This window comes from Cupressus sempervirens, chromosome 11, assembly GCF_028749045.1.
Source record: "Cupressus sempervirens isolate cs-2001-9-10 chromosome 11, ASM2874904v1, whole genome shotgun sequence".
Classification (NCBI taxonomy): Eukaryota; Viridiplantae; Streptophyta; class Pinopsida; order Cupressales; family Cupressaceae; genus Cupressus; species Cupressus sempervirens.
In genome coordinates, this window is record NC_143128.1 from 17,536,200 (window position 1) to 17,551,194 (window position 14,995).

General features: G+C 34.9%; 1 pseudogene; it reads right to left on the reverse strand.

Annotated features, from left to right (window-relative positions):
- Window positions 1–786: 786 nt before the first annotated feature.
- LOC149528014 (uncharacterized) lies at window positions 787–13,897 on the reverse strand (annotated as a pseudogene).
- Between the last annotated feature and the right edge of the window lie 1,098 nt (window positions 13,898–14,995).

The window sequence follows — 14,995 nt, forward strand, 5'->3', positions numbered from 1 at the left end:
AATTACTAGGTGACTTGGGAACGATGTGCCAAGTACCAATGATGCCCTCACCCCATAGATGCTAGCATTTAGGGGTAGGACGCAATCCCATGGAAAACAATTTTCCATAAGGTATTTTTATCATTAATTTAGTGTGAAGATTTTCAGTGCAATTATCTTTGGGTAAAGATAATTTTGGTTTTCATATGCAAATACCTTAAATTTGAAGAGTTTGTACATCAATTTTGTGTTTCAAAATATTTTTTTATTACTGAACATATAATATTAAATTTCTTGAATGCAGTAGTGAAACTTGGATTGATTTTGTTCTTAATATTTTTTATAAGATAGGTGAAATTCTTTATCCTTGCTACAATACATAATGTTCCACTTCTTAATCATATTCATGCCTTGTACCTCTAAGAACATAAAAGGCTAAAAATAAAAGAACTACTTATTAAAATAAAACATTTCAGTTCACAAACATTTGACTGAGCTTCTACTCTTGTACAATCTAGACTGAAACTTACTAATTTATACAAGGCATCTTACAGCTCTGCAGAGGCCCTGTAGAGCTGGACTCCATAGAGTGAATAGTAATTACAAACACATTCTAACATGACGAAGTTCATCATCTACAATAAAATATTTCTCTAATTATTCAGTACTGTCAAACATAACTGGATGTCTCTATTCTCAACCATTGTGAACATTTCTCTTACAATGAATATCAACTTTTCATAAACAATAATGACTATCAGATTACAATGAGCTCCACACTTTTTGCCTACGAATAAAATAATAATATTACCTACAAATGCTTTGTAGAAGAGGCAAGAATGTCTCCTCTACTAGTTGCTGCTCTCCCCCTGTCACAGCCAAAGCTCCTTCTACCTCCACTTTTCCTTCCTTCTCTAGTTGTCGGGAATATGAAGCTCTGATCTGGAATCCAGTATTTCTATTGAGCCATTTGGAACATTTTGTAAAGACAGCCACCAATACCCATCTACGCGCATCTATCTCCATTGAACTTATTGTTTGAGAGATCTTGAAATCTAGATAAGGCTGTTGTAAAAAAACTCTTATTTCTAAGAAAGAAACAATATTTATAACAAAGCAAAGCATAACGCTGTTGCTACTGGAGGATTGGTTCTGCAGCAATTTCATTGGTTGGCCTAAAATATCTTTGTTAAAAATGGAGTCAACAATAAAAAGATTTGGAGAGTGTGCTAGGGAGCGTAAAAGTGAGGATGCATCAGGGACCGCCTGCGTCCATATTATTATTTCATCTGTCCATTTCTGCAAATTTCTTGCACAACATTCAGTCAGTCAATGCTCCATCACACACAATAAATTGTTACCATATTTATATTTTATATATCAAATTTAAGTGAAAGATCCAGAGATTAAAAATCTAGTTATCAGTTGCGATCGAAGGAAGGAAAAAAATAAGAATATTATCTACAGAACATAATAAAAATATGTTACTACCTGTATCGTTTGAATGCGACTTTTAATGACAGATCCCTTGTTTGCACTCAGTTGCACCGCCCTCAATTTTTCCATGTGCTCGAAACTTTCAATTACCTGCATCTCCCAGCTGCTTCTTAAAGCCAACCTTTCCATTCTTGTGCAATATTTCAAACCTTCGATTTTCAAAATTTGGTCACAATCTGACACAAAAAACTCTCTGAGAGAAGTTAATTGTGCAAGGCTCGGAAGCTCCTCCAGCTGTGGACAGTGCCATATAAACAGATGTTCAAGGTTTATTGGCAGTGCTTCGATCTGTGTTAACTTATCATTACATATAAGTAAGATTCTCAAGGCGTGGATAATGGTGTTCAGAAACTGAAATCCTGCGCACGTTTGTATATTGTAGATTCATCCGCTTCAGATTGCTCAATACAAAAGATAAAGACGCTGCCCCAAAATTGAGCTCGCTGATTGGGCACTCGCATATTTCTAAATTCTCTAAGCAGTTAAGATGCTCAATAGAGGGCGGTAAAAACTTCAGCTTTGGACAGCCACTTATTGAAAGATCAGTCAAGAAGAACAAACCTCCAAGAGAGATTGGCAAAGTTTCCAGGTTGGCACAACCTTCAATTGAAAGTTTAGTCAAGGAGGACAAATCTCCAAGAGAATCTGGCAAACTTATAAACAATACACTCCCTATCTTCAGTTCTTGCAACCTGCCTAGTTGACCGATTTCCATTGGTATCTCCCTTAAACTGTGCACGCCGTCTAAAAATAACTTTGTCAAGGACGGCTGATTTGTGATATTATCAGGGAACTCTTCTAACTGGTCGCACCGAGTAAGGCTCAAAAACTTCAGCATTGTAATGTGCTGAAAATCATCTGATGTAAGCATGACCTCTTTACACCCCTCTAAATTGAGATACTGCAGGAGTATCAAGTTTTTGAAAGAAACTGGTAAACTCCTCAAGCTTTTGCAAAAGGATAAATCGAGATACCGAAGATTTGTCAAATCACCAAAACTGCTGGGTAGTGATGATAGCATCACACAGTATGATAATTCAAGATGCTCCAACAAATGTAGACGACAAAGCTCTTCTGGAAAGCTCCTGACATTCTCATTATATCTGATGACTACCTTTTTCAACTCATTCAGATACCCTATTGAGTTTGGAAGTCTTTGAAAATTATAGCAATGGGAAATATCCAACTCTCTTAACTGCAGGGGAGCCTGCAACACATTCTCAATGAGAAACAATTATTAAGCAAATTGAGTAGAATAGAAATGGAATATTACTTACATTGATCTCAATCTCCCACAGCTCTTCTAGCTGATTTCTAAAACCCTTAAATTTCTCAATGAAAGTTGTGCCGGAAGATTTCTCTGTCCAATATCCCACCAACGAAGCCAGACTAGCTCCTCTGATTCTTCACCAATTACTTCATTAAAATGATCTCCTTTAATCGCTAAAAGCTTTAGACCAACTAAAGAGGGCGCAGGAGAAAGAGTTCCTTCACTTGTTTCAAAGTAGTCTTCTGTTATGACCAAATAGTGCTCCTACAACCACGAAAGTCATCAAACTCGCTAATTAAACAGCCTACCTGCTACATTATTCCGAAGGGCTTCTAACGCTAACCAGGAAATATGAAGTATTTTTTTTTAAAAAATTGAAGAAAACTTATACAAATAATTAAAATTAGCAGTTAGTATGCATAGGAATAAAAGAATAGACAAACATACTCTGTACTGACTCAAGACTCTGAAAATTGTTGAGACAGCCTTAATTCCTCGAATGTCATTTCTTTTCTGGAAAAAAAAAATCATATAAAAATTCAAATAAATTTAGTGGCTATTTTAAGTTGTGAAGTCAATTTGATTGTAAAGAAGGGTAGAAAGAACGCATATCTAGAGTTGCCTAATGCATAAAATCAGCAAACAAAGAATTTGTCCTTTTCTTTGGTTGCTCACATATTTAAAGTATAACTTTACCTTTGTTTGTTTGCCGACATTCAAAAGATGTTGGGTTAACCAAAGTCGGTAGGGTGATTGTTGATTATCAATTTCTCTTCCCAAGTCTCTTAAGTGATCATGAATTCTTATAAGATTCTCATCATCAATTTCAACCAAACATTTATTTAGAAGTCTTTCCCAACTGTGCAAGTTGCTCCAACCTAAGCCATTCCATACTTCAATTGCCAAGCTATTCTTTTCCCCAATAAAAAAACAAGCAATATCAAGGAATGCCTCTTTCTCTTCTTCATCAAGGGAATCATAACTAACTTTGAGTTTCTCTTTGATATCAATAGGCAATATTCTTGAGATCTTATGAAAAAGAGATTCCCAATATCGTTTATCAGACTTCCCATATAATTGTGACCCAAATACCTTGAGTGATAGGGGCAATCCATGACATACATTGAGAAACTATTCAGTAAGTTCCTTAAATCCATCAATAGGAGAGGGTTGTAAAAAAGCATGCCAAGAGAAAAGTTGCTCAGCATCAAATTGATCTAATGCTCTTTTTTTACATATAGAGGATACACCCCAAGATGTAAGACTACCACTTCCAAGGCTTTCTTTTGTAGGTAACAGAGCATCCAATTGGTCCTCATGATCCACATCATCTAGAACAATGAGCACTCTAAAAGATTTCAAATGCCTTGCAAGAATCGCCTTACCTTGCTCTACATTGTAGAATGTCACATTTATACCTAAATCATTGAGGATCTCAATCTGCTTCTTGTATAACATTCTTTTGGTTTCTCTAATATCAAAGATAAAAATAGACCTCTCCATAGATGAGGATCTTTTATTGTATAATTCTTTGACAAGCGTGATTTTTTCCGAACCACCCATACCCCAAATACCCACAATTTGTACATCTTGACCAAGTTGGACAGTATTCTCAAAGTCTTCTACTGCTTTGTTGATAGCCACTGGATGTTTTGCGACTATCAGTGACACATTGCTTATTTCTTTCAATACAATATTCACAATATTCTTGAAGAGTCTAGTCTCATCACTGAACAAGAAGAAGAAATACCGACAAAATCAAACTACGAAAAGGTGTCTATGTCAAAGTTAAATTACGTAGTTAAAAAAAATTGCATATGTTTTTAAAATAAGAAGGCCAAATTTAGGGTACCTACTCATTAGTCTTAATGATCTGGCCAACGAAAAATGAGACCTTGTAGAGTGTATCTTTCCACTCCTTGAGTTTTTCCGGACTATATCTAAGCTTCTTTTGATGCTTGTCAAAGGCAGCAACATACCTTCCTCTCCTTTGAGCTACATATCTGAGATCAGTGGGCTCTACATAGCAGAAAATGGGAATTATCTTGGCACCACTTTTCAGCATTAGTGACAGCTCTTCCAAGCACCAAGCTGATTCTGCGTAGCTCTCTGAAAATATTGCTATATGAAGGGTAGCACCGTGGATTGCTGCCTTCAATGTTGTTGGCAAGAAATCACCATACTCCAGCTCCTCTGAATCTAAAAAAGCTGTCACCTTCATGTTATCAAGGATGTTGTAGATTCTTGTGGCTAATGTTTTCTTGACATCTGTTCCACGATGATTAGTAAACACATCGAAAGATGACTTTTGGTTGAGTGATGAGGATGCACCCGAAGTGGATGCAGATGGTGCAATTTCACGAAATGCCCCCACTTCCTCATCCTCCGTTATACAACCAGATATAGCTGAAGTAGATGCTATGGAATTGGATTCCATTGAACCCCATGAGAAGAAGATAGGAGTCCAACCAAAACAGCATGAAAAGAAGGTTTGTGGCGATGATGAAGAAGCAGTAGATGAAGACTGTGCCATTTGAGAAGTACTTGTCGGATCCCTCTGCCTTCGAAAATAGATGGTACAATAAGACGCCTTAATATTTGATAACAGAGTAATCTAATTTCTCTTGATCTCTGAAACCACTAGATCTTACAAACATCACGCGATTCCCAAAAATCAAAATCAAATTGCTCACTAGATCTTACAAACATCACGCGATTCCCAAAAATCAAAATCAAATTGCTCATAATATAGGGCAAATTCAATTCGCTCGAAATTGACGCCGAACGAACAAAGGAGTTGCCTTGGAATTGTCACTGAAAGATTGTCGCACTCTAAAACGTTGTACATTTCGATGAAATGAATAGGACAAAGGTAGTCTTATATCTCGCAAGGCCTCTCCACATACGTACTATTTTTTTTAGTTGAATACATGTCTGTTAATCACCGTAATAAGAACAAGAGAGGCACTGTCTAAAGTGTGAATAGTCTAAGGTGGAATTGGAGTTGGAATTGGAATATGTTTTCTATTTTCAGTTTGGTTGTTGGAATAGGAATAGGGGATAGGAATACATATTTTTACTTTGATTCTAAAATTAGCTTATGTCCATTCCAAAAAAAATAGCTGTTATTAGAATAGTCATTCCTCTTCCCAATATGCATTCCTATTCTCAATTCTTGTGCATACAACAAAATGAAGTGGAGATGAAGGTAGAGTGGGGAGAGATGGAGAAAGTAGATAGAAAGATGGGGAGATGTAGTCGCACGACGAGGCGTGTGTTTGTATGTGCAACATATGAAAAATAGTTATGGACAAAAACACTTTTGATTTGACATATCAATATAGATTTCTTACATTATTAATGCTTAAAGGAATCCGAACACAACTAAAACAGAATGTTAAATCTTGATCTTAGGTAGAGGAATTTTATTCCATCCTAGATATTATTTTCTAATAATTAATAATCTAATAAACAATTTTTTTTAAAAAAATTAATAAAATTAAAATTACATTTGCAAACAAAATCTACTTAGAAAAGAAAACTATAATTTGAAATTTTATTTTTCTTTAATTAAAAGATAATTGTAATCAGTAATATTTTTATTTAAAATATCTAACTATTAAAAACTTATTAATATAAAAAAGTTTACAAAATTCCTTATAAAAATGTATTAATATCCAAAGGATGATGAGCCTAAAGAAAGCCAAGTATAGCTAACTTCAAGAAAAGTTTTGTGTGACACAAAAATTTAGACACATTGTATAATAAAACTATTGAATAAGCATGTCAGTCAAATTTCAACATTATCTTAAACAACTTTGGTCACAATCATTAATCCACCCGTTTAAAGCCCAAATTAAAGCTTTCAATGAATAGTTTTCATATGATCCAACAATTAATATCTTTAATGAGTTGTTAGTTCTCTACAAACAAGTTGAGAGAGCTGTAAATTTGGAACATGTACTTATGGTAAATGACAACTACCAACATATGTTGAAACTGATTCACAATAGAGAAAATATATTCCAAGGCCATATTCCTATTTACCTGTCTCCCAATTAATATGAACATCATAAAAGATATTGTATTTATTTAGTCTTTTTTTGGGATGGAGGAGGTGTAATTTAAATTAGAAATGATTTTTTGATTAATGATGAAGTTGATAGAAAATTATACATCATCTATTTTTCCACATTTGACATCTGTTCTATGGTACTTTAATTTTTGATAGCAGAAAGGACATGCACAATGCAATGTGGGGTTTCCCATATGGAGTTTAGTCTTAATCATTTACTTTGTTTTGTCTTTCATTCACAAATTCTCTAGCATTGAGGAATGCTACTACGATGATTAGAGAATTTAATGGATTAGAGTTTCGGAGTTGACAAACAACCCTTGGTTGTCTAAGAATTAGTTGATTCCTAAATAGGCAACACACCCTCTACCTATATCACATGCTAAATTCTATGTTTGATGATGTAATGGCTTGGGCGCCATAGGTAATGGCTTGTTTTTGAACACAAGTCAATGGTATCTAAGTTTGAAATCCATAATCCATTGATTTGGTGAACTATAACTTTGTTGGATAATTATTGTATTTTCATTCATTTGGTTCCCAACTTGATTTTTTTTCCCATATATTTTAAATAAGTACCTCCTTTCCTATGCCAACAAAATATCCCTTATTGGCTCTAAAGCTCTTGGAGAGATTGACAGTATTTGATTTGAAGGATCAACCTATTGCAGAAGAGGTTTTGATAGCACCATTTCATTGGTATAAGATGCATATCATACTTGCCTATAACAAAGTGTTGGCTCTGCATCCTACTAAATTTGACTTCCAAAATATTTTTTGAATAATTCTTCATGACAAATTATAGAGAATTCATACATCTTTGGGTTTTTCAACAACCTTAGTAGCCCATTTGCACACATTTTTGGCATTTTCTGCAACCTCCTCTCCTAATTTCTGAGTTGATTCCCTAAAATTTAGTTTCAGCTCTCATTTCCACATTAAAGATTCTTGGAGCTCATGAGTTTGTGAAAATTACTATTGTAGTCACTGATTATTAATCTCATATCTTAAACAATTATTTAATTGTCAAAAATAAATCCATAGCTAATATAAAAAACATGACTGTAACTTCACCAATAAAATATGGAAAGAAATAAGCAACACAATGAACACAATATTTTTAGACAAATCATCCTTGGAAAAACCCCTAAGGGAAAACTAGTTCTAAAAATGAAGCATCATATTAAACTGCATCAAATCAAGAGATACAAAATTCCTTGCCTCTTACTGACAAAACTCCAACAACCTCCCAATTTCTCCTACTGATATTCCTCCATTGCTATGCCAAATGCTATTACTGTGCCCTTGCTAACACTGCAAGACTATTTTCTATCACTAAAAATGCTTCTACAACTTGTGTTCTCCAAATTCCCCTTGACCCCCTTATCATCTACTCATGTTGGAAAACGAATGACCAAGATTGATTCTCAATTGATGGTCGAGATAAAAAATAACTTAATAACCCTAACCAAGTCGATTTATAGTTGCTTCTAAAAGTGGCCAATTAATTAACAAATATTTGTCCCAACTCTAACCCATTAGTTAGGAACAATTATTTGCTAATTAATCACAAATGGACGAACAACTGTCCAAAGCTACCAAAACTAACACTCCCTCTTAGCAAGGAAGTTTTTTTGCATGACACCCAATTTATCTCTAAAGAAGATCAATTTTGTCTTCCCCAATTCCTTAGTTATAATATTTTCTACCTACTCCTCTTTAGGTATGTACTATAGTTGAACAACCCCTCATTGTACACAAACTCTGATGAAGTGCTATTTGATGTCTATATGTTTAGACCTATCATAAAATACTAGATTATTAGAAAACTTGATGTGACTCTAATTGTCCCTCTAACTATCATAGTGTATCATAGTAGACTCAACCTTCTAACCAAATAAGGACACTAACAACTTTCAAATCCATATAACTTCACATGTTGCCATGCTAGCTACTACGTATTATGCTTCTGCTGAACTTAGACCCACAAACTTCTACTTCTTGTTGAACCAAGATACAAATCCTGATCCCAAACTAAAACAACACCCTGAAGTGCTTTTTTGTTTGTTGTACTACCTGACCAATTTGCATTAGTATACTCTATCAACTTGATACCTTCACCTTGAATATATCTGATCTCATACTCAATTGTACCACACAAGTAACACAACACATGCTCGGCTACTATCCAATGCATTCTCTTTGGTTGAACTATGAACTAACTAAGAGAATTTACTACAAATGTTATATCTAGTCTAGTGGCGACAAAAACATAAGTGAACCAATGAACTACCTATATAAGATGGGATGTGCATCCTTCTCTCTAGATGTATCTACTTTCCTCCAAGTCATGATCATGGGTGTAGACATGGCTTTGCAATCCTCCATCTCAAATCTCTTCAAGATTTCACTGTAGTATTTCCCTTGACCAAAGAAAATCTCTCCATCTATCTACCACACCTTCATGCCTAGAAAGTAGTGCATAAGCCCCAAATCCTTCATCTCAAACTCTTCTACAAGGTCCCTCTTGCAATCTTCAATGAACCCTAGTGAACCTGTAAGAAACAAGTTGTCCGCATAAAGAACAAGAATAAGAACCTCACCCCCAACCACCAAGTTTTAGAGGTTAGCATCCACTTCACTCTTCGCAAAGCCCATTTCCTGCAAGTATGTATCAATGCACCCATACCATATTTTAGGACTCTTCTTGATTCTATACAAGGCTCTATTCAATCTTCACACGTGGGTCTCTTTGTTTTGTTCTACAAAGCCTTTTGGTTGCTCTATGTATACCTCCTTCAACTCACCATTAAGGAATGTTGTCTTGACATCCATTAGATGGAATTTTCATTCCATCTATGTTGCAAATGAGATCACAATTCATATAGAAGTATACCTAGCCACTAGAGAAAATATTTCCTCATAGTCTATTCCCTCCTTCTGAAAGAACCACTTTTCCACAAACCTTGCCTTGTATTTCTCAATGCTACCATCTACACCATGATTTATCTTATAGATCTAAAGTGATTCAACTACTACTCTATCTATTGGTCTAGACACTACCTCTCACACATCATTCTACATTATTGAGGAATATTCCTCAACCATAGCTTCTCGGCATACTTGATGCTCTACAATGTCCTAATGGCTAGAAGGCTCACTATCTACCATCTAACTAATTAATGCCACATAGCCATTGGACTTAGCTAGTTGTCTCCATTGTCTAGTACTCTTACTAGGAGCTTTAATGCAGTGCAAGGCAGGAGAATCCCCAAAGGAGATGTCATAGCCCCCAACAATAACCATAGAGTGGAAACACAATACAAGATAACAAAAATGCAAGATCTAATACCAAATCACAACTCTTTATTTATAAAATAACTGTTTATATGCAATATGTCTGTGTTAGTGAATACATCATCTTCTAAGAAAATACATACAAATTAACTCTAGATGCCCAGATAGGAAGACTAAATCAACACTAATAGTTGGATAGGTTATCATTGGATTGATAACCTTCCTCTAAATTTATCCAGGTATAGCTCCCCATAAAGGATATAAAATGAATCAACTACAACACAAATGTGAATGCTTTTAACTTGAAAGCGCAAAAGGTTTACAAAAATCTATCTGTAAACATGATATAGATGTGAAAAAACTAATTGACTAAAAGGAAATAAACACTAAATAATGCAAAGTCCATTCACCTAGATCCCGCATTACATAATGGACATAGAGAAAAAAAAGAATGATCTTTTCCAAACACACAAACAATTAAAGCACAAAGTCCATAATATGATTGTGACAAAAATTATATGTATCAAATTGTATCCAAATATAATCAATAGAACAAAAAGATCAACATTTATTAGAGATTTAAAACACCAACTTAAAGTTATGTTGTATGAAATTACTCCTCCTCTTAACACAACAAAATAAAACTAATTTTGTTGTTTGATAGCTATGAAAACCACTATCTGGAAAAATAAATATCTCCCTTCCCTCACTATATTCATAGTCCCTAATTTTTACTGTCGCTCAAAGTCTCTTCCCAGCAAGATTCAAAAAAATGGATTCCCTTGTCTTTCTTTTTCTTGCATTTTTAACTCTTTGGGGTTCTTTTTCAATTTTCCAACTAATATGTAATTACTCCATTTATGCATCCATTCTTTCCACACAACAATGGGACTCATATGGCTCCAACAACGATGACATTGCCTCCTCTCATGGTCTTTGATAATATAGGTACTTAGGCCAGTTACACTTGGAAGCCTTGAATTCTCCTTTGTATTTATGGAAACATGATTCAATATTTTGTCCAAGTTGATGCCCTAGGAACTTCATATTTATCATCGGACCTCTAAATTTTGAGATTTTGGCTTTAAAGTGTTGAATGTGTTTGTGTACCTCTCTATTGGGCATACCCTAACTCGTTATTTTCATTTTCAAACTACTACAAGCACTGTGTCAAATAGTTCATATGCTTTTCGAGTGGGAGATGTCAGTTAGTAGTGATATCCAAGATCACTATTCCCATTCTCATTGCAACCTGAACCGTGCAAAACTCCCACCTTTAGGCTAGTCAGACATTTGTGATGCTTTGTCATGACTCTCGGTGGTTGGTTTTCATTATAGAAAGTCCCAATTTCTTATTTATCCCCCTCAAGCTGATACTTGGCATCATCTTCCATGAGTGTAATCACATGCATTATTTTGTTGTTCAAATGTGGCTTGCAGCATTTCATGGCCCAGGTCTGGTAGACATCCTTGTCTCAGTCTAACTATGACAATTCTTCATTATATGCAGATGAATCATGTCATCTTTTTTCAAACTTTACTTCCATAGAGGCACGTATGGAATCAGTGAGCCACCTAGCATGCACCTATGCATCTCTTATTCATACACCTGACTGCTCACTTCTTGTGTTGAGTTGAGGCTCCACGTAAGGTATGATGAGTCAAACCTTTACATCTAAATGTCATCGGCTTTGACTCCATGGATTGGGAGATGGACAATCATCGAGCATCAAGCAAGATACATTACTTGCATTGAAACTCTATAATCGTACGTCCATCTATGGTCTGCTGTCAATGCGACCCTTTTTTACCCTTTTATAGGTTGGGCAATTGACATTGATCTCATGCTTTTGCGTCCATTTGTATGCATATGACTTAGAGTCTTCGAGTTGACTAATCATAGTTCTGAGCCATGATCTTTCCACCAGTTAAGCCAATGATCCTAAATAATTACTAGTACAGGGTTACCTTTATTACAATAATGACTTCTTCTTTGTATATGTAGAGCCTATGATCTCACGTTTTCAACATATCGAGAAATTCCCAAGTTGTTGCATATCTAATTTCTTTGAAGTTGAGATTTAAACATGGAATTGATTATTTGTGCCTTTGAACCAACACCGTGGTAATCTGAACTTGAATCCAGACTTGTTTCATGCTTTCACTAATTTCTTAGAGTCATGACTTCAAGTTTCACTAAGATTCTTCTATCATGCATAAGATTTTGCAAGGATCCATAGCTTCAAACTTCATGTTTTAATGTGCATTACCAAATTCATGAACTGTGCTTTTGAATGGGGTTGTATGTTGAAACATATCTTCAAACTCATAGCTATGTGAGTGGCATTAAATTTCTATATGAATATGAGCATTTGAATTATTACATTTCAACACTTTAAACTATTCTGAGTTTGTGGGCTCAATTTCAAACTTTAAACCTTATAATGCCAACTGAATTATAATTTTTCTTCCTAATTGGATGACTTTGAACTCTGACCTGGAAGAGTGATTAGTTCTTTTTGAATTGGGAGCATGTAATCATATGGTCTGCAATCTCAAGGTTTGAATAGGCTTTTAATTTGAACCTACAAGATGAACTATTTTGAACCACCTTGAACCACCTCAAACTACTTTGAACCTTAGTTTGAAGTAGTTCAACACTACACACTAAAAGTTTAAATGTCAGGTATATATTGTGTAGCAATAGGGGCTCTAACTATGGGACTATTTTTTACTAAAAAAAAAAAACTCTAGCAATCTCTAACAAAAGGCAAGTGCCTTATCCATTGGGAAAATAGAGTCACTAAGAAGAGGAAACTAGGAGCTACTTGTAGAGAGGACAAAGGGAAGTAGGGAAAAGCCAACCAAAACTCCTAAAACTACCAACAAGCACAAAGCTTGCACATTATTCAAACTAACACTATGCACACCAAAAGAATATTTACAATATTTACAAAGGTGGGAAGAAAGCCTACCACAAGAAATAGAAGAAAGAAAAAGAATCATGTGAATCCATTTACTGTCTGGGAGAAGTTGGAGTCTTTCCACAATAGTAGACCATGCCTTAACAGAGCAGCCTGAAACCATTTCTGGCTAGCAACTTCTTTAGTACCAAACTTTAAGCTAAAAGAACATATGTATAAATTGACCCAACACTCCTTCTTGAACTACCATAACTCATCATAACACTCTTTCTCACCCAAGGATTTATCTTCAACATTCATCTAGCAAGGTTTCACTTCAAGCTGAAAATTTTGAAAAGAAGAAACCTTCTCACAAAAAGATGCACAATATCTAGAAATGTTGTCCCAAAGACTCACTATTTGTATATGGCATCTAATATCATGATCAACTTGTAAGAAAATAGATGCCTTGTCCAACATAGGATCAACCCTTGAATATGTGTTCGCTTCATCTCTTTCAATAATCAAACCGCCATCAAGCATGCAATGTACACTGTCCCTTCTCTTTCCCAAAGTGTCATCACTTTTTCCAGCACTACTTCCACAATCCAAATCAGTAAAACCATATACAAAGAAAATAAATGAAGATTCAATCATCGATGTTTTATTTTCAACTTGATTTGAATGAATACATGAGCCATCATCAAAGAAATGATCTTGTTTGAGTGATGACAGAAATTTATCTATAATTTCCTCTTCCTCATTGAGAAGGGCATTCTTCAACACAACACCCGAGTCACCATTAGGTTGGAAGTTAGCTTCATACCTCTTTCTCTCAAGAAGAAATTTAGCAATAGGAGTTTCATCCAAAGGCATCTTTACCTCATCTCTATGAAGGATTAGATCATTATCAAATGGGCTAACTCAAGAGAGGTCTTTTGGCTAAAGAGATAATAGGAACTTGCTTATGATTTCTTCTTCTTGAGCAAGGAGTGTTCCTCTCCATGTTTTAGCTAGATAATCTATAGGTTGAGTGTTAACTTTAGCACCTTTATATTTAGACAGAGTTTTAGCATGTACTTTCACCGTGTCATCATTAGAAACTTCATCCTCAAACTGACCAGATCTTTCCATGGGCTGATTATAGATTTTTAAGCATGAGGAATCGTCTTCATTTTCCATGAAAGTGTAAGATTTAGTCTTAGACTATAGGTTATTCTAAACATTTTTACAAAGAAGACTCTCCAAAGAAAGATGACTAATATTATTTTCATCCATTTCATTAAAAGTGAAAGATTGATATTCTAGCAACATGTTGTTGTCAATTTTTTCACAAATAGGAACTTCTGAAATGAGATGAATATCACCACTTTCAAATCTAAAAATTTCAAAATATGGAGAGAAAAAGGATTCAAGAGCACCTTTATCTATGTTTTCTTGAGTGTCATCATGATCTGCAAGAATAGAATGGTCGTGAGGAGTGGAGAAAGATGATGTCACTAGAGGTTCTTCCTCTTTAACTGACAACTAATGTTTATCTTCATTATCACTACTGCCATGGTTTTCACTTTCAGCTTGAGAGTCTTTATCTACCCCTGTCTGATCTTCTTGAGGTTGCAACATTTCTTGAAGTAAGAAGGTCTCTTGCTCCAATTTTATTTCCATATTCAACCCTTTGGAAAAATATTTAGTCACAACAGAGTCCCTCTTAAGACAAATTTTAGCATCATTTTTAAAATCAACATTAACAATAGTGTCTATTGCTGCAATATTTCCAAAGTGAAAGGATTCCAGAATGGGGCCTTTTTCAGCATTCATATACAAAGAATCACTATTCTCACAATCTTTCATGACTTTTAAAGATTCTTCTTCTGATAAGGCACTGCTAGAAAGCATTTCAATAGATTCTTTAAGAAAAAGATGATCATCATTATCAGTGCTTACCATTTTTCCATTGCTATAACAAATATTCCC